This window comes from Notamacropus eugenii, chromosome 3 (assembly GCF_028372415.1).
Source record: "Notamacropus eugenii isolate mMacEug1 chromosome 3, mMacEug1.pri_v2, whole genome shotgun sequence".
Taxonomy (NCBI): Eukaryota; Metazoa; Chordata; class Mammalia; order Diprotodontia; family Macropodidae; genus Notamacropus; species Notamacropus eugenii.
In genome coordinates, this window is record NC_092874.1 from 277,151,685 (window position 1) to 277,175,891 (window position 24,207).

The following is a 24,207-nucleotide window of genomic DNA, read 5'->3' on the forward strand; positions in this document are numbered from 1 at the left end:
TCAGGGAGAGTCAGACATGACTGAAGAAAGAACTTAAAAACAACAACAACAGCTCTGGTAGGGGTATTTCCTTAAAGAGAATTCCCTACAGTGATAAAGATCACAGGATTGGAGGTACAGATCAAGGAACTGATTGAAAGCAGAAAAAGAGATCATACTTCACTTTCTACCCCCTGAGTTATCCTAGTTTCTCTCTCACCTGGCCCCTTTTCTAAATTGAGTCCAGAGGAAGTGATAAGAGAAAACTAAAGGAAAAGTCTATGAAAGGTGATCTATCATCCAAGATAAGCTCCAGCCATAAGCATTACTTTGTGCCTTCCATCCCACTGAATATATTTCTCCGACATCAACAATTACTCACGAGAGCAGGAAGTAAACCCTCCTTCAAAGTGGAAATGTGTCACTGACACGCTTCGACTCGCTGAACATTTTCAGTAGCAAAACAACACAGGAAAGATGCGATCATGAAATCACAGATTTCTGGGCCTCCTGGCTTCTTTTCAAGTGCCAGCTAAATGCTACTGCCTGGTGGGCAGAAAGCTTTTCCCGACTCCCCTTAATCATTCTGCTTTCCTTCTGTCAATTATTTCCACTTTATCCTGTCTATAGCTCATCGAACGATTGGGATGGTTCACCAATATTCTTGCCTGAGTGGCTTCACAGGGGATGGCCAGAGATGGGTGATCGTGTCAGCTGGGCAAAACCAAGGCCCTCCCGGGTTAATGATTAGCAGAGAAATAGGATAATCGTGGTTTGAGGCACTCAGAGGCCATAGAGCTAGAGCTCAAAAGTACTTTGAAAGGTCTTCCAGTCCAACTCTCATAATTATAGAGAAGGAAAATGAGGCTTGAAGAACTCAGTGAAGTTCAATCGTCAAATAAGAGAACTAGGACTTTATCTCAGATGCGATTTCAAGGGCAATGCCCTTTCCAGTTAGCCAGTCAACAAATATCTTATTAATTATGTGCCAGACTGGGAAGACAAGGAAAAGCAAATACATAGCCCTTGCCATCCAAGAGCTCCTTTCCTAATGGAGGAGATGATATGCATACAACCCGTGTAGAAGCCAAGTGTAGACTGGTGGTAATGTCAGAGGGATTCCTGTCCCTATGAAATGACTTGCTAACAAAGATTCAGAACCAGGACTGGAACCTAGGTCTCCCTGGCTCCAAGCTTGGTGCACAATTCGCTAATCTAATCTTGCCACCTTCTAACTTCTTTATAGTTTCCTTAGAGCAAGCACAACTCCAGGAAATGTTGGTCCCATGAATTTGAATTTGAATTTCTCTATACAAAACTGTATTCTGCAGGGGGCTAACCACAACCTTAGTTCAAATGTAAGAACAGAACAAACCCAATTTCAACGGACATCATGATGTTCGCTTTTCGATTAAAGTCAAAGAAACCTTCAATATGCCCAGCTCATTTTTATGCACACAAATCTTGACTTTTCATTAGGCCTGGTAATGAAATAATATGGGTCGTTCTTCTCATGAACTCTAGTAACTTGGATGGGTAAAACAGGTATAAAATGGGCCCTGTTGACAATAATCAAGTCTGAAAACAAGGTATCTGCTAATATCCCAAGGTATTTTTTAAAGGAAACTCTACCTTACGACTCACCTCAATGACCAATTTTTAACTCGTTTGTTAGTAAGTCTCTTTAGAATGTTTATGAAAAACTTTAGTAACTTTACATTTTAATAAAGCCAACAAAATCAATCTGTAACACTATCACTCCTTCCCATTCACTCTCACTGAGTTGTCTTCTATCGATGCTGGCCGTGATTCTTCACTCATAGGATCATGGATTCCCAGATCTGTAGCTGGGCCCCTTCTTCTGAATTTTCCTCTTACCATCAAGAGGACCCCAATCCTTCCAGTAACCCGGATATGTCAGTTACCAAGCATTTATTAGACACCTACTTCATGTCAAATGATACAATGAGCATTGAGAATACAAAAAAAAGACCATCCCTTCACTCAAGGGATTCACAGGTGGAAACAATATGCTAACAACTATGTACAAAACAAGATATATACAGGATAAATCAGAGATAATCAATAGAGGGCACTTGCATTGAGGGGGATTGGGATTTCTTGGAAATGGGCAGGAGGGATTTTAGGGAAAACTTGAAGGAAGCCGAGAGGTTGAGATGAGGAGGGAGAACATTCAAGGTATGGGGGGGTCAGCAAGTGAAAATGCCTGGAATCAGAAGATGGAATGTCTTGTATTGGGTCCAACAAGGAGGCTAGCAGCACTGGATTAAAGATTATATGATGGTGGAAGGCAAGGTGTGATAAGGCTGTAAAGAAAGGAGTGGGTCTACTTGTGAAGGGCTTTGAATGCCAAACAGAGGATTTTATATTTGATCCTGGAATTTACTGGCTGGGAGCCAGGGCTGTGTATGACATGGTCAGATCTTAACTTTTTGGAAGATCAATTTGACAGCTGAGTCACCCTCTGTTGCTCATCCCACGTACCCACTCAATTATCAACGGCTATTCTGTGCATCTACCACGTGCAACAATTCTTGCCCACCAGTGGCTTATAATTCTATTCATTAAAACTCATACTAAGACAAAAAGTGGCCATAATTACCACTGGCAGAGGCAGAAACCAGGCTGATGAAATAATGAATGCACTTAATAAAATGCTTGCTGAATAAATCTCTGAAATAAGAAATGTTTACAGTAGGATATTGGTTTGATAGCTGATAAAAAGGGGTTCAAGAAGTGGCCAACTCAAAGGATAAGCAGTGAAAGAATAAGACTCATTTGCAAAAGATGAGCAAACCATAAATTGCTACATGAAAACACGCTCAAAAATGCTTGCAATAAGAAAACCCCAATTAAATTAATTCTAAGATTTCAATTCATTCCAGGCAATTTGGCAAAGATAGGAACTTCATCATTGTTGGTGGGACTATGGGAAGATAGGCAGGTACATGATGTTAATGGCTAGGAATATAATATTATTGTGCAATAAAAATGACAAATAGGAGGCATTCAGGAAAACATGAAAAGATTTGTAGGAGTCAGTGCAGAGTGAAATCAACAGAACCAAGAAAATAGGCACAATGATAAAAGTATAAATGAAAAGGGAGGTGAACTCTGAATAACGGAAAAATTATTGAAGGCTGTAGGTAACAAAATATAACCATCACTTATAGTAGAGAGGGGGACTCCTGGGACACCATATTGTATACCCTGCAGGCAAGCTGTATGCTTTTGGTTTTGACACGGAAGATGGTTCAATGGGTGGGGAAAGAGCAAAAAATGACTTGCAATCTAGACAAAAGACATCAATAAAATGTGCAGTTTTTGAAAATGGATTTGATCCTTTCTGTCTTTGAAAAGAAACAAATGCTAATGAGATCCCTATAAATAATATACTGCCCAGTCTCCAAAGCTCATCTTGGTCAAATTAAGATGCTTTCAAAAACAGTGGTTTTGCATTAGTGGTAGCAAGGCTTCAAAATGTCTTAGAAAAATCTTCAAGAATATAAGGCAACTGATAGGGTGCAGAGAGCACTGGATTTGGAGTCAGAGGTGATGGGTTCAAATCCTACTTCAACTACCTATATCTTGGCCAAGCCACAAGATTCTTGGGCCTCAGTTTCCTCATCTGGAAAATGAACAGGTTGGGCTGGAAGGTCTCTAAGATCCACTTTAGATCTATAAGGAACCCTTTTTTTAAATGTTCATTTGTCATTTGAATTTTTAAATTTATTTTCTTAACTTTATGTTTTAATTCATTGATACTTTCCTTTATTTTTATAACATTGTCATTTTTGGTCATATCCCCCCCAATTATGGATTTTTTCCTTGTAACAAAGTGAAACAGTTAAGCAAAAACACAGGATAGACTGTGACCACGTCTGAGGGGGTATAAAACCTTCTGCCCTAAGAAAGCCCTGCCTTTCTGCCAGGCAGGCAAGGATGAAGAATCTTACTAATTGACTGTTAATTCACAGAGCAAAGGGAGCATGGGATAGTAGGAAAGGATGGGATCACAAGAGAGTTGGGCTTGAATCTCCGGCCACAAAGCCATGTGACCATTGGCAAATCTCTCAAAGCTCTCTGAGTCTCACTCTGCTGTCTGTAAAATAGAGCTAATAATACATAATTATGCCCTATCCTTAGAGCTGCTAAGATCTAAAGAGGTAATTTGCATAAATAATTTTGTAAATCTTAAAGAACTATGTAAATACTTTTAGGTAGTGTCATTAAATCAACCCTGTGGCCACCTAAAGAGAGTCATATTCTTAGGCACAACAGAGAGATATAGTGTACAGCAAACAGAGAGCTGATCTTGGTGTCAGGAAAATCCAGGACCTTCTTCAGACACTAGCTAGGTTACACTGAGTGTCATTAAATCATTAACCGTAAAGGGCTAGGTGGGACAGTGGATAGAGCACAGACACTGAAATCAGGAGGACCTAAGTTCAAATCCAGCTTCAGATACTTACTAGCTGTGTGACCCTTAGCAAGTCACTTATCCCTGTTTGCCTCAGTTTCCTCATCTGTAAAATGAGCTAGAGAAGGAAATACCAAACTACTCCAATATCTTTGCCAACAAAACCCCAAATAGGATCATGAAGGGTCAGACACGACTGAAATGATTCAACAACAATAATTACTTAACCTCTCAGTACCCTAGGCAACTCTTAAAGATTATTAATTTCAGAGGAGATGCTATCTGCATCAATGGAGGGAGTTTTCACATTAAGTTCTCCACACAGAGGAAATCATAGATCTTACTACCAAAAAGGGGAGGGGAGAGGATTTATTACTTCATGTCAGCATAGTAGGGAATGACAATGGGATGCAGTACAGTGAGTACTGACTGTGACTTCAAAAGATCTGGGTTCAAATCCTTCCTCTGACGGTATATGTCTGACCTTAGGCAAGTTACTTTCATCTCCCTGGACCTCAGTCTCCTCATCTATAAAATGGAGCTGGACTAAAATGGCTTCAGTTTCCTTCTGGCTCTGGATGCTGGATCCTATGATTTTATGAAATAAACGTTCACACTGGTTTTCCTTTCTAAAGTCTCTATTAAAATCCCATTTTTTACTGGAAGCTTTCTCCAACCCCTCTTAATTCTAGTGCCCTCTGTTAATTATTTCCTGTTTATCCTGTATAGAGTTTTTATTTGCATGTTGTCTCTCCCTAGATTGGGAGCACCTTGAGGGTAAGGGCTATCTTTGGCCTGTTTCTCTGCTTAGCACAGCATCTGGCTCAGAGCAGATGCTTCATTAATATTGACTGATTGATACTAAAGTGTACAGCACCAATACTGTTTCCCTTGGGAACTGCAACTTGCCATCTGGGTGGCAATCCTCATTTTCTACAGGGGAAAAAAGCATCCAGGGTGCCTGAGACAAGCATTCTTTTCCCATACATCAAAAGGAGTTATTTCCATTATGGATGCCAATGGGGACTCACTATCTTAAGATGATTAAACCACTCGAGGGCTGCCTTCTCTCACCTTCACCTTTCCTGCCCACACAAAACACACAAAGCTTTTCAAGCCCCAACAGTTCTTGGAATCAGCTTTAGGTCGTCAGTGACTATTTCTACATTATAGCAGCAGAGGAAGCCAATGTTGGCTCAGAAATAAGTGTCTCTGTGTCTCTCTGTCTCTCCATCTCAATCTTTCTGTCTCTGTCTCTCCATCTCTTTCTTTCTATGTGACATTCTCCCTCTTTCTCTGTTTTTCTCTTCTGTCTGTCTGTCTCTGGGTCTCTTTCTCCATCTGTCTGTCTGGGTGTCTCTCTCTCTTTCCATCTCTTTCTTTCTCTGTTTTGTCTATCTCTTCTGTCTGTCTGTCTCTGTCTGTCTGGGTGTCTCTCTCTCCCTCTATGTCTCTCTCTGTTTCTCTGTGTGTATCTCTGTCTCTCTCAGTCTGTCTGTCTCTCAGTTTTCTCAAGTATAATCCTTCTATATCAACGTAGAGAAGGGCAAGGCCCTCCTTCTTTAATAGAGTTTTTATGAATGTTGAGTGTCTGTCAGTCAAATGACCTTTAACCTCCCTTACTCATGAGAAACTGGGTTGAAAGCATCACATCAAAACAAGTTCAGACATAGGCTCCGTGGGTGTCCCTTTCAAAAATCTGCACAGCTGTGAACACCACCCACTGGCCAGAATACTACAAGCCAGAATACCGAAGCCTCAGCTAATAGCACTCTCTGAAGAAAAAGGATGTGTGGCCCAATGGGAAGCGTGTTAAGTTTGGGGTCAGAGGATCTGGGTTCAAAGCTTAGCCTTCTGTTACTTATGACCAGTTTGACTTTGGCCAAATCACCTCCTCTCTCTGGGCCTCAGTTTCATCATCTGTAAAATTAAAGAGTTGGATTAGTTGATCTCAAAGGCTCCTTTCCTGCTCTAAATATATGATCCATAACATGATATCCCAAAAGTCTTAGTGCCATTTGCCTGCAGTAAGATCTGGAGACACCCTGTGTAAGAATAAAAAAAAAAATCCTAAGAGAAACTAGATTATATTCAGTCTTTTAAAGAGAGAGAAAGGAAAGCTGAGAAAAGCAGAATCAAAACAAATATTTTTAATAAAATTAGTGGAAAAACATTCATTATTAATTCATTTACTATATGCTGTGCATAAGGAAAGGAATGGAGTACAGTTTGGAATCCAGTTGGGAAATGCAAGGTGCAGGGACAAAATCCTTGCCTAGATCAGGTCAGACTGGATCCCCAGAGCTGGGAACTTAACCTGGATTGGGGAAGGATCTTCTAAAGTAGTCAATTCATGAAACACCTACAATGTAACAAGGCATTGTATAGCAAGGTAGGCACTGGAGACTCAAAGACAGTGAAACTCTCCCCTGTACCCCCAAGGGACTTAGAGTCTTCTGGGGAAATATAAACCGTTTGCACAGATAAATATAACAACTTTATCCTCAACATGGATTTTTGTTTGTTTGTCCCAGATCTGTGATCTATCTCACTGGTGCAGGGGAACTCCCTAAACTTCCTCCAAAAAGGCAGATTTACACTTGTTCTGAAATGCATAGTCTTACAAAGCTGCCTGGGGCACTGAGAAATTGTCTTGTTTGGGATTAAACAGCCAAGATGTGTCTGAGGCAGGGCTTCTGCCAGGTTTCCTGAACACTAATGACTCCTGTTTCTAGGAGTCTCCTTGTATACAGGAGTTTCAGGACGGAAGAACACTTCATTGGGGAGAGGCTTTGTACAGGAGGGAGTATCTGTACATTGATTCTATGAGGTGTGAGGAGGGTGTGTATCCCAAAGAGAGATCACCTGTGCAAAGGCACGTCTTAGAATGCCACATGCAGGGAAGACCTAGCTGATCAATCTGACTGGAACAGAAACAGATTAAAGGCAAAACAGGATTGGGAACAGCCAAGTCCAGCACAACCACTAAGACACAGCGGACTGGGAAGCAACAAAGTGTTATTCACCAGTTTCCTTAAGATGCGTCAAGGCAAGGATTCCACAATATCCATTAACCACAAGGGATAGTGTTTTAAGTATCGAAAAATCTTATTACTTCTGACCCGCTGCTGGGCATACATAGGTCAAGGTGGTCAAAGACTGAAAGGAAAATTCAAAATACCAAACAACACTTTTCATGGTACCACAGAAGTGGAAACAAGGTGGGCACTCAGTGACTGGGGAATGGCTGAAGCACCTGGAGTATGGGAATGGAAAGAAATATTACTTAGCAGTAAGAAACGATGAATGCAAAGAATTCAGAGAAGCAAGGGAAGGCAACTGAATTGATGCAAAGCAAAATATGAAAAACAAGAAAACTCAACATATACACCAGCTACCAAAATTAAGAAAGGAATAAAACACAATAACTAAGCGGAGGAAAAAAAAGAGAAAATATACCTCCTTTCATTCCAAAGTTGGGGGACTATGGCTGTATCTGCTATCAAACCACATCAGTGCATGCTCTGTCTCTCTCTACCTCTCCCTCTCCAAATACACAAACATAAACATACAGACACACACCCCTTTGTTCTGAGAAAAGACCTTCAGGGTGAGGAAGGGTGAAGTGACATATTTTCGCAATGAATATGATTTAGCAAGAAAAAGTGCTAAAACCAGTTTTAAAAATGAAATTAATCAACACATAACAACTGATGATTCAGAAGGCATTTGGGGATTTTGTAGTGCCTCACCATTAATTCTTGATGTAGATATAAAAATGAGACCCTGAGGTGCTCTTGGGTCCAGTCACATGGTGGGGCATGTTAGAGGTAAAATTCAAACAGTTCATAATGAATTCCAAATCTTAAAAAGCCCTGGGGAAGACAAGGAGCACTCAATTTTAATCCTCTTTAAAAAAGGAAAAATTCAACATCAGAGAACAGCTTCTTTATACTGAATATTCTTAACCAAATTCTCTTATCTCAGTCTCTGACAAGCCAAACTTTAAGTCTGGAAAGTCAGTAAAACTTTAAGCCATTAAAATGGATATTTGCCTCATTTTTTATTCTCGTACTAATCCATGATTTTTGAATCAAGATTATCACCCACCTTGTTCCCCTCCAATACTACAACCTGTAAGTCTGCTGTTGCCATACATTGTTCAACACATTGTTCAACACAGCTTGACCTCAGGTTGGCTGATCAATAAAGGTTGTGTCAGTCCAACAAGTTGATCCTAAAGGGAGGCCACCTATTTCCATTACTGGGATTAAAATGCTAATTATTCCTGACCACCCAAAGTGGGTCACCAGGCTTTCTTCTACTATAACTCAAAATACGGAGGAGATAGGCAAAGAGGTATTTTTCCATAGAAATGTTTCAACAGGAACAAATTTCCACACCTGTGTGACTTTGGACAAGCCACTTAACCTCTCTAGGCCTCTTCAGTTTTCTCATCTATGAAATGCAGGAACTGGCATGTTGTTCAGTCAACTCTTTATGACCCCATTTGAGGTTTTCTTGGCAAAGATCCTAGAGTGGCTTGCCATTTTCTTTTCCATCTCATTTTATATTATAGATGAGGAAACTGAGGCAAACAGGGTGAAATGATTTGCCCAAGGTCACACAGATACTAAGTGTCTGAGGCCAGATTTGAATTCAGGAAGAGTCTTTCTAACTCCAGGCCCAGCATTCAATTCCCTTTGCCCCCTAGCTTGCCCTGGGGACTGTTAGATGACTTCTAAGGTTCTTTAAAATAAAATGAGATCACGCAGCTAGGTGGTGAAGCAGATAGAGCACAGACTTTGGCGTCAGGAGGACTTGAGTTCAAATTCGGTGTCAGATACCTGACATGTATTGGCTGTGTGACCCTGGGCAAGTCACTTAACCTCCAATGCCTCACAAAAAAAAAACAACCAAACAAAATGAGATCCTTGTAAAGCACCTGGTACAGAGTAAGGTGCTATAGAAATGGCACACAGTGCCTGGCACATAGTAGGTATTCATTCTCTTCAGCTTTAAATCTGTGAACATCTTCCAAACATTCACGAAGCCCCTTTCTTCCCCCCACTACCACTATCTGCATATAAAGAGGCCAGGATTCTGGCTGAGCTGGATCATCATCAGTCCTACCCCAAGACTCTGTAAGGTCAGAGTTTTTCACCACTTATGGTCTCATTCATCTCCTGAAAGTGGGCTAACACCCCATAATGCCAACTCAATAGCCGGCTGTGAGAATCCAAAGACATAGTGTAAAGCAGAGTGCATTGCCAGCTTGAAAGCACCATATGATGCCAGTTATTATTACTGTAATTCTTTCTCCTATAAGATTATATATTACTTGAAGGCTGAAATAGTTAAATTACGTCTTTCTCACGTCCTTGCAGAGTACCTAACAATACAACAGATTATCAATATAAAATGTTTGGTTGGAATATATGTTAGTAATCAAAACTCATAAATTAGTACTGATAAAACTACTTTTAGTCAATCAATAAGTATTTATTAAGCATTTCTTTGTGCCAAGTGCTTAAAAAAAAACACTGAGAAGCTTTTATTTCTAGCCTGCTCACTTACACAAAAGTAACTGCCTGGATGAGCCACATCTTTCATCCACCAATGCACAGGAAAAAGATCCACAGCCTGGCTCATGCTGCTGTTCCTTTTCTAATCTAATGAAGAAACTCTTCCATCTGATTCAGTGCAAGGTGATTCACTGTTCTGTGCATTCTTCCCCTCTCCATTAACCCTCTCCCGACACACAATTTAAAGCAGTAGGTTTGCCGAGCAGCGGCTTGTGTCCATGGGAAGATACTGTGCAGGCTGTCTTCTGCACTGCCAGGTGGATTTCAAACCTGAAATTGACAATGAAGTGAATTTCACAGGCACTTTAAAAAATGGCCCTTATCTTAGCAACAGGCATACAGACCCAGACCCTAGCCTGAGGTTCCTTTTATTTTCTAGCCTTGGTTGTATCTGCCAACACATCTATTTATCCCAAGGGGTCTTGATCTGGCACAAACCCCTCTGATAGTCTATAGATCCTTTTTCAGAACAATGATTTTAAATGAAATAAAATACAAAGGAAATCAATTCCATTGAAAAACAGTTATCAAAATATTGGGGAAGAAAAGTTCACAGACCCCAGGTTCAGAACTTCTATTTTAAGCCATCCCCATTATCAAGGGCTAAACCAGTTCCACCAAGATGAGTTCACAGGCTACAGGTTTGACTGCAGATCAGACATGTAACAACAGCTTCTCAATTAGTCTGTTGTGTAAATAAGATACAGTACCACCTGCTCAACCCACACACTTAAAAGAGGGGAAGTTGGAACTACAATATTTAATACAATTGCTTCTCTCTTTTCCACAAGTTTAAATGGCTCTAATGCCCAAAATGCTCCCGACCTCCCAGAATCCCTAGCTCCCTTCAAAGCTTGGCTTTAGTCACCTTAATCCTGATTCCCCCAAAATTATATTCTCCCTTCCTGACTCCCAGAGTACTTTGTATATTTTGTATAAGTTTATCTGTGTACTTGTTTTTCTCTTATAGAATATAAGTACCCTGAGGGCAGGGGGCTTCCAGCTGACTGAAATGAATTAAGTCTGAAGCTAAAACTTCTTACCTGTGTACAGGACCATAGATTTGGGGCTGAAAAGGACTTCAAAGGCCATCTTGAAAAATCCTTTGATTTTATAAATGAGGAAAACGAGGCCCAAGGAGTTTAAGGGACCTTCCCTGGGTCACACCAATATTAAGAAGCAGAAGCAAAACTGGAAGTCAAGTCCCCATATTTCACATCGAGAGCCCTTTTCCAATTACACCATTTATTTTAAGAGATTTTCCTCCCAGGTTACATGCAAGTAAGGGTAAGTAAGACCCAACCAGTGGCTTAGTGGACAAAACACTGGGCCTGGAGTCAGGAAAACCTGAATTCAAATCCAGCCCCAAACACTTCTTAGCTGTGTCACCCTGGGTAAGTCAACCTTTGATTGTCTGACAAAGTGGATCCACTGGAGAAGAAAATGGCAAACTACTCCAGTATCTTTGCCAAGAAAACCCCAAATGGGGTCACAAAAGGTCAGATACAACTGAAACAACGACTGAACAAGTTAGATCCAGGCTGTATACTCATCACCGAAGTTTAACACATCCAGGAAATCACTTTTTTATCTATGCCTCAGTTTTACCATCTAGGAAATGGGGATGATAACTTGCTCCTACTCCATTTCATCTGGCAGAAAAATTATATGAACACAAATGTGCTTACAGAAACACTGCAGCCTTTTGAGTCCAGAAGAAATGTTCAAGTAACGTTAATTAACATAGATGGAATTCAGCAAGAATTTAAATTGTAGAACCATGGTAGATCTGGGTTGGTGGAGGGAATTTCCTTGATAGGAGTTCTCTCACAGGTCTGAGCCAAAAAACAAGAGTTAGTGGCAAGGCAGAGAAGGATTCGACAGATGAGGAAAACAAGGAAAGCCTTTTGTCTTTCTGCCCAATATCATCACACAAGTAGGCAGGAGAAGAATTTGGATTAGCTCTTCTGACATCACGTCTGTCCACCACCCAGCCACTATAGACTCCTAACTTATAGATCTAAATATAGCCACCTTCTCTGTAAACTTTCTGTTACACCTGATGTCAAACTAGAGAATGCAATCAGCCCTTTCCATCCATCAAGATGACCCTGAGATACTACGATGCTGGTGTCCATTCTCCCTTAAAGATGAAATTATTTTCTTTGTGGTTTAATTTAAGAGTATTTATCCACCAAATACTTGACCACTGATATTCATTTACCAGAGCATTTGATTGATTACTCAGCCTTTATCGACAACCATGATTGATATAACTTACAGTCATATATTTTTCTTACTGTTAGTCCTATCCACCTCCCCCCCCCCCCCCATAATACAGCCATACATGGAAAGTCTATTTTATCTAACTATCTCATAGGGAATTGGCAAAGGGGACTTCCTCATTTCTTTTTTGGGAATTCCCTCTAGCAATGAAACCACAAGTCTAATTTTGTTCTCTTAAAGCAGCCAAGTAATTCCATTTGTATCTCAGCACTAGGCAAAATGAACTCCACATTTAGGAGGGACCAGAAGTGCTGTGAGCAACCAGAGATGTGTGTGCAAACCCTTGAGAGAATGGGGACCCTATAAAGGCAGGGACACTGTTATCCTTGTATCACCAAGGCTAGCATCAAGTATGTGTTTAATAAATGCTTACTGGCTGATTCATGATTCAGTGACCTTGGCAGTGGATCCTCCCAATATCCTTCAAGTCATTTTAATAATAGTAACATAGTTTTAGTACTCTCAAGGAGCAACTACATGGTACAGTGGATGGAGCACCAGGCCTGAGTCAGGAAGACCTGAGTTCAGATCCAGTCTCAGACATTTACTAGCTGTGTGATCCTGGCCAAGTCACTTAATCTCTATTTGTCTTAGTTCCTCATGTGTAAAATGGAGACACACTGGAGATCCATATCTTTGCCAAGAAAACTATGGGGTCACACTGAATGACAGAACGACAACAAGGTCATTTGAGAGTTGACAAAACAACTTTCCTAACCACAATCCAAAGAAGTAGGTAGCTTCACAAGTATCATCTCCATTTTTTACATGAAGGCACTTTGAGACTTAGGGAGGTTGATTTGGTTACAGTCAGTCGTCAGTCATAGAGCATCAGAGTTGGGAAGCTGTGCTGGTATTAATTTCTTTAAGAGTGGCCCAAGGTCACACAGGCAGTAAATGAGATAGACTAGACTCCAGGTCATCTGACATCAAATCCAGGCCTCTATCTACTCTATATACAATCTGTCATTCCATTAAAACTAACTATACCAACAGTCCAGGGAAATGTCCTGGGTGTGACGTCAAGAGGACTTGGCTATGACTCCTACTTCTTACATATTACAAACATGTGACCCTGGCCTTATTTCTTTAACCTCTCACAGATCCTCAGCTGAAAGGTGAAGGGGTTAGATTGGGAATGAACTTTGTCCAAGAACAACTTACTAAAAGAGTGCAAGGAAAAGTTGCGGAAGTCACAGGTTACTTAATACATATATTACTAACAATATGGACGGCATCTCAAATATTAGAAAAAATTTTATAATGCAATATTGCCAACCAAGAATTGTGCAGGAGACCCCATGCCAAGGATGGATGGTCTAAATCACAGGTGGGGAACCTGCAGCCTCAAGGATACATGTGGCCCTCTAGTTAGGTCCTCAAGTGCAGCCCTTTGACTGAATCCAGACTTCACAGAACAAATTCAAATACTTCATTTCTACTCTTGCAAAGGGGCAACTAGGTGGCACCTCAGAGCGCCAGGCCTGGAGTCAGGAAGACTTGTTTTCATGAGTCCAAATCTGGCCTCAGACACTTACTAGCTTTGTGACCCTGGGCAAGTCTCTTCACCCTGTTTGCCCCTGTTTTCTCAGCAGTAATATGAGCTGGAAAAGGAAATGGCAAACCACTCTAGTATCTTTGCCAAGAAATCTTACCCCCCATAACAGGTGTCATAAAGAGTTGGACACAACTAGATAACAACCCTTGCAACAGACTTAGAAGCAGCATGATTTAGGGGAGTGAATGCCAAATTTACAGTCAGAAAATCTGGGTTCAAACCCCAGTTCTTTCCTTTACTATCTGTCACTGTAGACAAGTGGCTCTCTAGATCTCAGTTTCTTCATATGTAAAATGAGAAGGTTGGACAAGATGACTTCTAAGTAAAGTGGAGAGGAGAAACAGATAATGCAGACCTGACCAAGGACACTGGAGACAGAACAAGGGGTTGAGTGGCAGACTAATCAGAAATAAGGCCAAATGACTGAAGGCAAGAATGGATTTTGGAAAGATCTGACCAATGAGGCCCATCAACTTAACCTGACGGGCAGCTGGGTCCATACTGTAGGGTCTCGGCCAGGAGAATGACATGAAGGTGTGTTTCAGCAAGAGGCATTTAATGCTGATCTGTCTGCAGATGGGGTGGAGATGGGTCATCATGATGGAAGTCAAAAGGCTGATTATGTCCCTTTATTACTAAAATCAGATTTTATAGGAAGTTTACTATACTAAAGAGAAGGGACTGCAGATCAGTCAAGAAACTAAGGATGTAATCTAGGTACACTGCAATCATGGCTAGGGGACAGAAAGGAGGAATGGTTAGTAGAAAGATTTCAAAGAAAGAACCAGCAGGATTTTGTGAATTTCTGAAGCTATGCTTTTTTATTTCTCCAGTATGTATAACATTACTCCAATTGGCATCATAGTTATTTGTGCACAGGGCTAATTCCCACTCCCATGAGATAATACACCCAGATGATACACAGCGAGGGTGTCCTTTTTCACCTTTGTTTACCTACTACCTAGCACACAGAAGGCATTTTAGAAATGTCCATAGAATTGTAAATAATAATAATGTTATAGTTTATACATATAGCACTTGAAGATTTACGCAAAATTTTATAGATTATTATCCCTTCTGAGCCTCACAACAACCCTGAGAAGTAGATTCTCTTATTATCCTTATTTTATAGAAGAGGAAACTGAGAGACTGAGAAGTTAAGTGAAAGGGATACTAGGCTGGAAGTTAGATCTAGATTGTAATTTTACCACCAATGGGTAACCTTGGGCAAATCACTATTTTTCCATCTTTGACTTAGTTTTACCATCTATGAAATCGAGACAATTTCATTGCTGTCTCATTTAACCTTAACGATATTACCAAGGCAAATGGGAGATCAAAGGTCACACAGCCATTAAGTGTCTGAGGAGGGATAGAAAGAAAAAAATGAAACTGAATTTTCTGTGATGATAATGGCCAATTTTGGTCCAGGAGAAGGGATTATTGGTGAGCAACAGTGCCTATACAGTCAGATGAGGTGTTGTTTGATTTTGCTGAACTTTTTTCCCCTCTTTTAAAAAGAAAAAAAGTATTTATTACAAGAAATAGCTTGATAGGCCAATGAGGAGAAAGATTTATTCAGAAATGAAGATAATATAAAAATTAAAAATGCCAATTAAAAAGTGAAATGAATCAGCTTGTGGAACAGTCTGCCATCAAGTGAAAGTTTTAAGTCTGGATGCTGGGATGGCAACACTAGTAACAGATATAAACAATTATTTTTCATTCCTTCTGGACTCACTATACAAAAGTATCCACTTAGGAGTTTGCTCATAATTAAAATGAGGAGCACTAGACGGATCTGGATCCACTCAGCCATTTACTAACTATGTGACTTTGGACAGGATGATAAACCTCTCTGAGCATCGGGTCCCTTTCTATTAACCTGCCAGCTTACGCCTTTGCGTAACTAAACCTTCACTCCCAATGGAGACTGGCTGCTTAGCCATTTGATTTCTTAGAAAACTGCCTAAGACACCGTTAGAGTAAAAGTCTTACCCCTGGTCACACAGCCAGTAGAGGTCAGATGAAGGACTGGAACCTAGGCCTTGAAGATTCCAAGGAAAGCCCTTTATCCATCACAGAGAGCTGCTGGTCTTGGTTATCTGACTTCCTCTCAGCTTTTCAGGAAAAGCACTTACTGTGTAGAGGCAGGAGCCCAGGATAAGATTTCAGAAATACGAAAGAGATGAAAAAGCTAGACAGATTCTAATTATGGATAAATGTGCCCTACTTAATAACGGAGGAATTCAACATAGTGCCATGGTGTCACCTATTGCATAATTTCTGGGGCTCACAGAACTTATTTTAAAAGGCGAATGCTCTACTCGTGTCAGCTAAAGACATCTGCAGAAGCTAGGTTAAGGATCTGAATTGTCTTGGGATCTGGCACATATTTAGTACCAATTTAATATGTACTTGTCTAACAAGAGTAATAACAACAGCATGTATATAGTGCCTACTATGTGCCAGATATTATGCTAAGCACTTCACATATATTATCTCATTTTATTCTCCTAACATCTGCTTGAGTAGCCAGGGCCTCTGAGAGAGAGACTAGCATAGATCACGTTACTTTAAGCAGTTTTAAAACAGCCCAGGGCTTTATTAATCTTTTGGAGGTTGGTGGATTAAAAGGATCCCTGCCTGTATCTAAGGGAGATCTGCAGTATTTCCCTTGTAACTACAACAAGGTATCAATTCTGAAGCATCCCAAAATGACCAGTTAAATAGGAACTAGATCACCTAAAAACCACTATGTTCACCCCAGAAGGTTAAATAACAGATCCAGTGGACCTCAGTCTTATGGAAGTAAGAACACTGAGAGTAGGGAAGGGGAAGGAAACAAATAATTACATCTCAGAATAATTCTTTTCCACCCCTCCCCACCACCCTGGGGCATATATATGAGTATGAGTGTGTGTGTGTGTGTGTGTGTGTGTGTGTGTGTGTGTATGTGTGTGTGTGTTTGTGTGTGTGTGTGTGTTTACCTCTGGAGTGAAGGGCTTTACATGCCTGTTGGGGAGAGGCATAGGGAGTCATGGAAGAGCTTTGAGTAGAATAAAAACCTTTGAATACAGGTCAGATCTTTTTCAGAAATTTCATTTTGGCAGCTCAGTGGAAGATGGGTGACAGAAGGAAGGGATATACATGGTAGCAGGGAGACCAGTCAGGAGGCTATTGCAGATTCCAAAGGAGAGCTGATGGGGCCTGAGCTAAAGTAGAGGCTGTGAGAATGGGGAGAAAGGGATGGATGGGAGAGATAGTCTAGAGCTAGAAGTAAACAAGACTCAAAAACTTACACCTGTAATGTACAATGGGTTGCTAAGTAGTACAGTGGATAGACCTCCAGGCCTGGAGTCAGAAAGACCAGAGTTCAAATCTGGCCTCAGACGCTTATTAGCTGTGTGATCCAAGGCAAGTCAGTTTACCTTGTTTGCCTCACTTTCTCCATCTGTAAAATAGCTGACAAGAAAACGTCAAACCACTCTGGTATCTCTGCCAAGAAAACTCCAAATGAGGCCAAAAAGGGAGGAAGATTACTGAAAAATAATGAACAACAAGAACGTACAATATCCGAGTCTATGCCAAGGACACGGGACAAATGCCAAGGGCCAGAGGCTCCAGACAGGGGAGAATGTAAGTGGATACTTACTGCATCACAGAAGGAAACCATATTCCTAATAGCTTAATGGATGGTAGTTGGTAAAGAAACATCTCCTCCTGTTAAATTACTTTAAGCAAGCTTACTACAATTCTACCAAACAAAACCCTCAAATTCATCATCCTGCAGACATTCTCATTGACCCTACCCCAACTCATCACAGAACTTCATTCATTTCAAAATTGATGTGACAGGAAGTTTAACTGCTGCTGTCATACTCTCAGCTTCAATGAAAATTCCAGCTTGCTTCTACCTAGTTTGTTTTTGACCTAACCTAGTTTTTTAAGGACAGGTACCATGCCAAGTCCCACCACTGGTTTTTGAGAGCTTATGGTATTCCAGGGCCTAGGAGAGAGAATACTAGTGAACATGGGCATGCAAATGATAGGGTTGAAAAGTGATCCATTCACTCTGGAAGACAATTGGGAACTGTACCCCAAAAGTCACTATACTGTACATGATACATCTTCCAGGCCTGTCTATGTCTGTACACATGTGTACATACACATATATACCGGTATGTACATATACAATACATATATACATACATAACATATATGTATATATATACATACATAATATTTGCTGTTTTCAATATTTTTTGCGTGTGAACTTTTTTCCCCTCCATCCTTAACCTCTTTCAGGGAATAAATACATACGTATCCTCCAAAAACGACAAAGACAGAAGGAAGGACTCACATGTACAAAATACTTAAAGCAGCAGTTTTGGATGTTGCAAATAAATGAAAATAAAGTGGGTGCCCATCAATTGGGAAGTAGCTAAATGAATTATGATATAAAGAAGTAATAGAATCATTCTGCAGTATAAGAAATGACAATTATGACAGATTCGGAGAAGCCTCGGAGGATCCATATGAACTGGTGCAGAGTGAAGGAAGCAGAACCAGGAGAACAATCATGTAAAGGAAAACAACTTTGGAAGACTTAAGAACTCTCACTGATGCACTGACCAATCACAGCTCCAGAAGGGGGATCATGCTTCTACCAGAATCAATGTACTACTGAGTTAAATTTAATATACACTTGACAATTCATGGCTTCATACAGCCATCTTTGTGTGTGTGTGCACAGAAAAGTTCATGTTAATGTTAAAAGTTCAGAATAAAAAAATGAAGAAAAGTTAAAAAAATTAAAAGACTGATGATGAAATATACCTCCCTGCTCTTGGCAGAGGGGCAAAAGACTAGAGGTACAGAATGAGTTATCTATTTTTCAAATAAAGCCAATGTGTTGATTTGTTTTGTGGAATACTTACTTAGACTATTTCTTTCAGGGTGAGGAGGCATTAGTGGGTAGTGATAGAGATTAGAAAAAGAAAAAAGAAACAAAGTGTAAATGAAACCTTAAAAATAAAACATTTAAAAAACTCAGAAGCGAGTACAAGGAAGAGACACGGGTAAAAAGAGCATTTTGTTATATAAACTGCGCATAACAGAAGATCATAACTTCATACACAATCCTCTTTTTTAAATCTTTCTTTGTTGACTCATTTTTGCTAATGTTCACAAGTTTATAAGAAACTTTATAATCACAAAGAAAAAAATTTAAGTGCCTTGGACTAAAACTCAGAACTGGGACACTACCTCTAGCTATGTGACGCTGGGCAAGTCAGCCAACCTCTGCACACCTCTGTTTTCTAATCTATAAAATGGACATAATAATAATTCGACTCGCTTCCCTACCTATGTCACAGGGTTCTCATAGGAATCAAGCATGGCAATATGCATTAAAGCCGTAGCCAAGCTATATCCACATGGGCTACCAGTGGTAAATGTGGCATAATATCAGGTATCACCAAGCTCATAAAGTTATACAATAGATGTTAAATCAGCATGACTTGAAAAGGAAAAAAAAACCTCTCCTATTTAACTTTTATTGGCCCCTACAAATACAGCTCTAGAAACAGACAATCACCTGGAGGCACACAGCTAAGGCTGAAAGCCTCTACCCAAGTAAAGTTCGCCCTTCATGTCTTTTCATCTAAACAGTCCCAGTGCACTCTTTGATACCATTCTCATTTTATAAGAGCTGAAAGTGAGTTACCGGGAAAAGTAAGGTCATACAGTCAGCTTTACACAGCTGAGCAAGGTTCAGCGGAAGAAGGTAACAGGATGAGTTTATCATTCAAAACAACTCATTCTGTTACTTACAAAAATGGCATCAAGAAAATGTCAGAGAAAATCAGAGACTATGCATCTCCTTAAAGAATTCCTACATGAAGGAGAGAGGTATACATGTTCAGACATAGCCAATGGTTCGATCTGTTTTGTTTGACTTTATTAACAGATGGATAAAGGAGGAGGGGACAGGGGAAAAGGCATTGGAAAGTGACAGTGATTTTTTACAAAAAAAGAATATTGATGCAATTTTTAAAACGATAATCGAAAACAAAAACTCTAGGTAGGTCAGCAGAAGGAGCATTAAACCTGGAGTCAGAAAGACCTGAATTCAAATTTGAGGTAAAAAACATCCTAGTTGTGTGACCTTGGGCAAGTCATTCAACCTCTATTTTCATCAGTTTCCTTAACTGTAAAATGGGGATAATAACAGTACCTACCTCCTAGGGTTGTTGTGAGGATGAAATGAGATAATATTTGTAAATAACTTAGCCCTTGTTTGTTCACTTGGGTCTGACTCTTTGTGACCCCATTTGTGGTTTTCTGGGCAAAGATACTTGAGTATCATTTCCTTGTCCGTCATTTTACAGATGAGGAAACTGAAGCAAACAGAGTTATGTGACTCTGGGTCATACAGCTAGTAAGTGTCTGAGGTAAGATTTGAACCCAACAAGATGAGTCTTCCTGACTCCAGGTCCCACATTCTATCTACTGTGCCATCCAGCTGCTCAATTCCTGGCAAATAGGTGCTTAATAAATGACTGCTTCCTTCCTTCCCCTTGCATAAAATGCTGGGCTTAGAATGAGAAAGACCTGAGCTGGAATCTTCTCTCAATCACTATGGGAAACTGGGTAGGTCAGTTTCTCTATGTGCCTCAGTTTTTTTCATCTGTAAAATGGGGATAATAGTAACACTTACCTCCCAAGTTTACTGGGATGATCAAATGAGACAATACATAAAAAGCATATTACAGACCTGAAAGCACTATATAAATACTAGCTATTATTATTAGGACATCTTTTAAAAGTCAGAGATATTCCTAATTTTCAAGTAATCACGTTAGTCGTACAAAAGACCAACCAAAATATACCTCAGAAAAAACATCAATGAAGCATTTAAAGATATACAGAACAGAGGAGAAGGCAGTTCAGAAGTGACAAAGACAAGCAGGTCAATGTTGCTAGTATCATGCTAAATTTAATATACTCATTGAAAATTGTCTAACAGAAGTTCACAGTTTCCTTTTTTTAAAAAAGAGTATTTATTCTCATTCATGGAAAAACACATTGTCTCTTGAGTCAAGAAGATCAGGGTTCCAGTGCCAGCTCTACTCCTTACTAGCTGTGTGACCTTGGGTACATCACTTTCCCTATTTGAGTCTCAGTTTCCTCATCTATAAAATGAAAGGTTTGAACTCAATGACTTTGTAAGTTTCCCTCCCAGTTCTACATCTCAGAACCTTTCTCTATAGTTAAGACCCAGAACTATTTCCTTTTTTAAAAATGTATTAAAATTTTTTAAAACATCATTTTCATTTTCAAATGCATCCCTCCCTTACCCAAAGAGTCAATTCTTGCAATAAAGAATGAGAAACGAGAGAGGAAAATGAAAGAAAAACAATTCAGTTCAGCAAAACCAACCAACAGCTTCACCAGGGCTGACAGTACAACGTGTCACTACCACAGTCCACCACTTCTGCAAAGAAGTGAGAAAGCTACATTTCCTCCACTTCTTTTGAGTCAAACTTTATGCAAAGGCCATACATAGGAAGGTGTGGAAAACCAAAGTTTTTTTTTACAACAATTTCATCCAAATTGCTATGGATTAGGGACATTTAAGTATCAATCTAGTGGCAATTTTAGCATTTTTTAAAATATTCATGTCTTAAGGAACAATGTTCAAAGAGGGGAAACCCCTAAAGGAGTTAAGCAAACAAAAAGGTGGAGTTGGTGGGGGGCAGGGGTGAAAATCTAGCCCAAGATTTATCCTATAAAATTTAGAGTTGGAAGTGATGGTAAGCGATCAAATCCAACTCCCTCGTTTTACAGGTGAAAAAACTGAGGTTTCAGGGAAATGACTTCTGGAAAGGCTCATAGTTTGAGGCAGCAGGGTAAGGATTTGAACTCATGTCCTCTGACTCCCAAATCATTTGATCATAAAGCCACTGAGAGCTGGAAGGGCCCTTAAAAGTCACTTAGTCCCTTCATTTTACAGATGAGGAAACTGAGGCCTAGAGAGGTTAACTGACTTTGCCCAAAATCATACAGGTAGCGTGATGGGGTAGTGTTTGAACTCACGACCCCAGGGCCACCGAGTATCTTCCAGCTCTAAATATATGATCCTGTAACTACAAAGTGGGCAACTAGATGGCAGATAGGATAGAGGGCTGGGCCTAAAGTCAGGAAGACTTTCTTCCTGAGTTCAAATCTGGCCTCAACTAGCCTTGTGACCCTGGGCAAGTCACTTAACCCTGTTTGTCTCAGTTTCCTCATTTGTAAAATGAGTGAAGGAAATGGCAAACCACTCCAAAAACTTTGCCAAGAAAAACCCAAATGGTATAGATGAAAAAAACATAACTCCAAATCCATTCCTCTTTCCAATGACTACACCGTCTCTGCTTGTCAAACATGAAATTAGCCAGTTATAGCTCAGTTCATAATAAAATCTTCTGCTTGATTTGTTTTTTCATAACCTGCCCCCTTCACATTTCCAGTCTTCTTCCACCTTACCCCACCCCCAAGTACTAGACTGTGCCGTGCCACAATCCTTTCAGCTGCTCCAACAGTACACTCCACCCTGACTGGCTATCCTCACTGGCTGTCCATGGCTGGAGCTCCCCTCTCTTCTTATCTCCACCTCCTGGTTTCCTTCAAATCCCAACTAAAACCCCCTCCCCATCCATTCCCAATAATCCTTAATTCTACTACCCTCCCTCTTTGGCCGGCCTCTAAAGTATCCTTTCTGCCTTGTTTGTACACGGTTGTTTGCAAGTTGTCTTCTTCCTTCTACTGTACGTCCCTAATCCTTAGCCCCATCCCTGGCACACAGTCGACTGACTTTCCAGCCAGCAAAACACACAAGAAAATAATCTTATCAAGACTGATTGAAATGCTGATTTAATGCTGCAAAACTAGAATAAAAGGTCCCCGAGTACTATCTATGCAGAGTACAGCTGGCGGGCAGGACTAGATCACCAGTCAGTAGATTAGGCTCTGAATGGCTCAGCCAGGTAGGTAGAATGCAACGTCGGGAGCCTTCCCAGGTGAACTTTATACAGAGAAACTGACACCATGACCCTGAGGGTCAGGAACAAGTGGGCACTGTTTATAGAGCAAAGGGCAAAGGACTTCACCAAGCCAGCCACGAATGCCAAGGCGGAGGAGGAGGGTGATGCCTGGAAGGCATTTCATGAAGAGGCACCAGGGAAAAAATCCGTCCAGTTGTGACATCCCGAAAGACAGGGGGAGGTCAAGAAAATCAACACCTATTACCATCGAGGAAGACTTGTTTCTCCTTTGCCTGCAGAGATCAAGTCAGGCTGTTCTCTCAAGCTGGGCCCCTCATCTTTTATTCTAAAGCCCTGGTTTTTTCGTCTCTGCACAAGCCTCAGAAGAGAGGAGCTATTTTCGCCCACAGCCAAAATCAGTAACAGCAAATTATCCTGCAAACAATAAGAAAGGCGCCTGCTTCCCTTGGCTTCAAAGAGCAGGGAAGCAGTGGTGGGGACGCTGACTCGCCTCGACCCGGGCCATCCCGAAGCGGGGCCGGTCAGCCCAGGACGTGTCTGTCGCTCCCTCCCCAGGTAACCCGAAGCAAGTCGAACTGTGGCTATCAAGGAAGGCTGGGAAGGGGGAGGATCAGAGAAAAAGAGATCCCTGGTATCTTCCGTGTCCCAGTGACACACACACGCACATGCCAATGGCTGGCATCCAGGGCCCTTCCTGGGAAGCCGGGGATCCTCGCTGGCCTTGCAGGCGGGACAAGGGGCGCTCTCCGGCGGACAGGACTGACCCTTTAAAACTTAAAAAAATTCGTATCATTTTCTTTTCAATCCTGCATATTTTATGGATTTCAAAATATTATTGTGAGAAGGGCTCCACTGGCTTCTCCGGACAGCGCCTGGCACACACACAGTAGATGCTTAACAGATGCTTGCTGACTTGAAGGCACCGGCTGCCCTCGTGCCTCGCTCCCCCTTTCCAAGCCTGGGTGCAGGTTCTAGTTCAGGAGCGGGTCTCAGGCATCTGGGTTTTCTGAGTTCTCTCCCCCCACCCATGGGAACCCCCCGCCCCCCAACTGCCAGGAACCGAACGTAGTCGGGACGCGCAGCGGAGAAAGGAGGAACGGGAGGCGGGGGAGGAGGAAGCCACACTCCCGGAACGTAACTATTTCTAGGAACTGCTCCGGAGGGAGAGAAGAAGCAGCGGAGAGCCTGCCCCCTCCCCCGGCCCGAGCCGGTGCCGATGGCCGGCGGGATGAGGGGGTCCGGGGCCAGGGTCGGGTCTAGGTCCGTGCGCGCCCTGCTCTCTCCCGGCGCCCTCCCTCTCCGCCTCGA

The 24,207-nt window shown here is 41.2% G+C and overlaps 1 protein-coding gene across 3 annotated transcripts in view; it reads right to left on the reverse strand.

The window, feature by feature from the left end:
- Positions 1 to 24,207, reverse strand: part of TMCC3 (transmembrane and coiled-coil domain family 3) — a 172,707-nt gene that overhangs the window by 83,297 nt on the left and 65,203 nt on the right. Inside the window, exon 1 of one of the 3 annotated variants that reach the window (XM_072655600.1) lies at positions 362 to 24,193. The exons of the other annotated variants lie outside the window; for them this stretch is intronic. The gene's annotated coding sequence lies outside the window, so the exon portion shown is untranslated. Of the gene's footprint in view, positions 1 to 361; positions 24,194 to 24,207 lie in introns of those variants that run through there. 3 annotated transcript variants of the gene reach the window in all.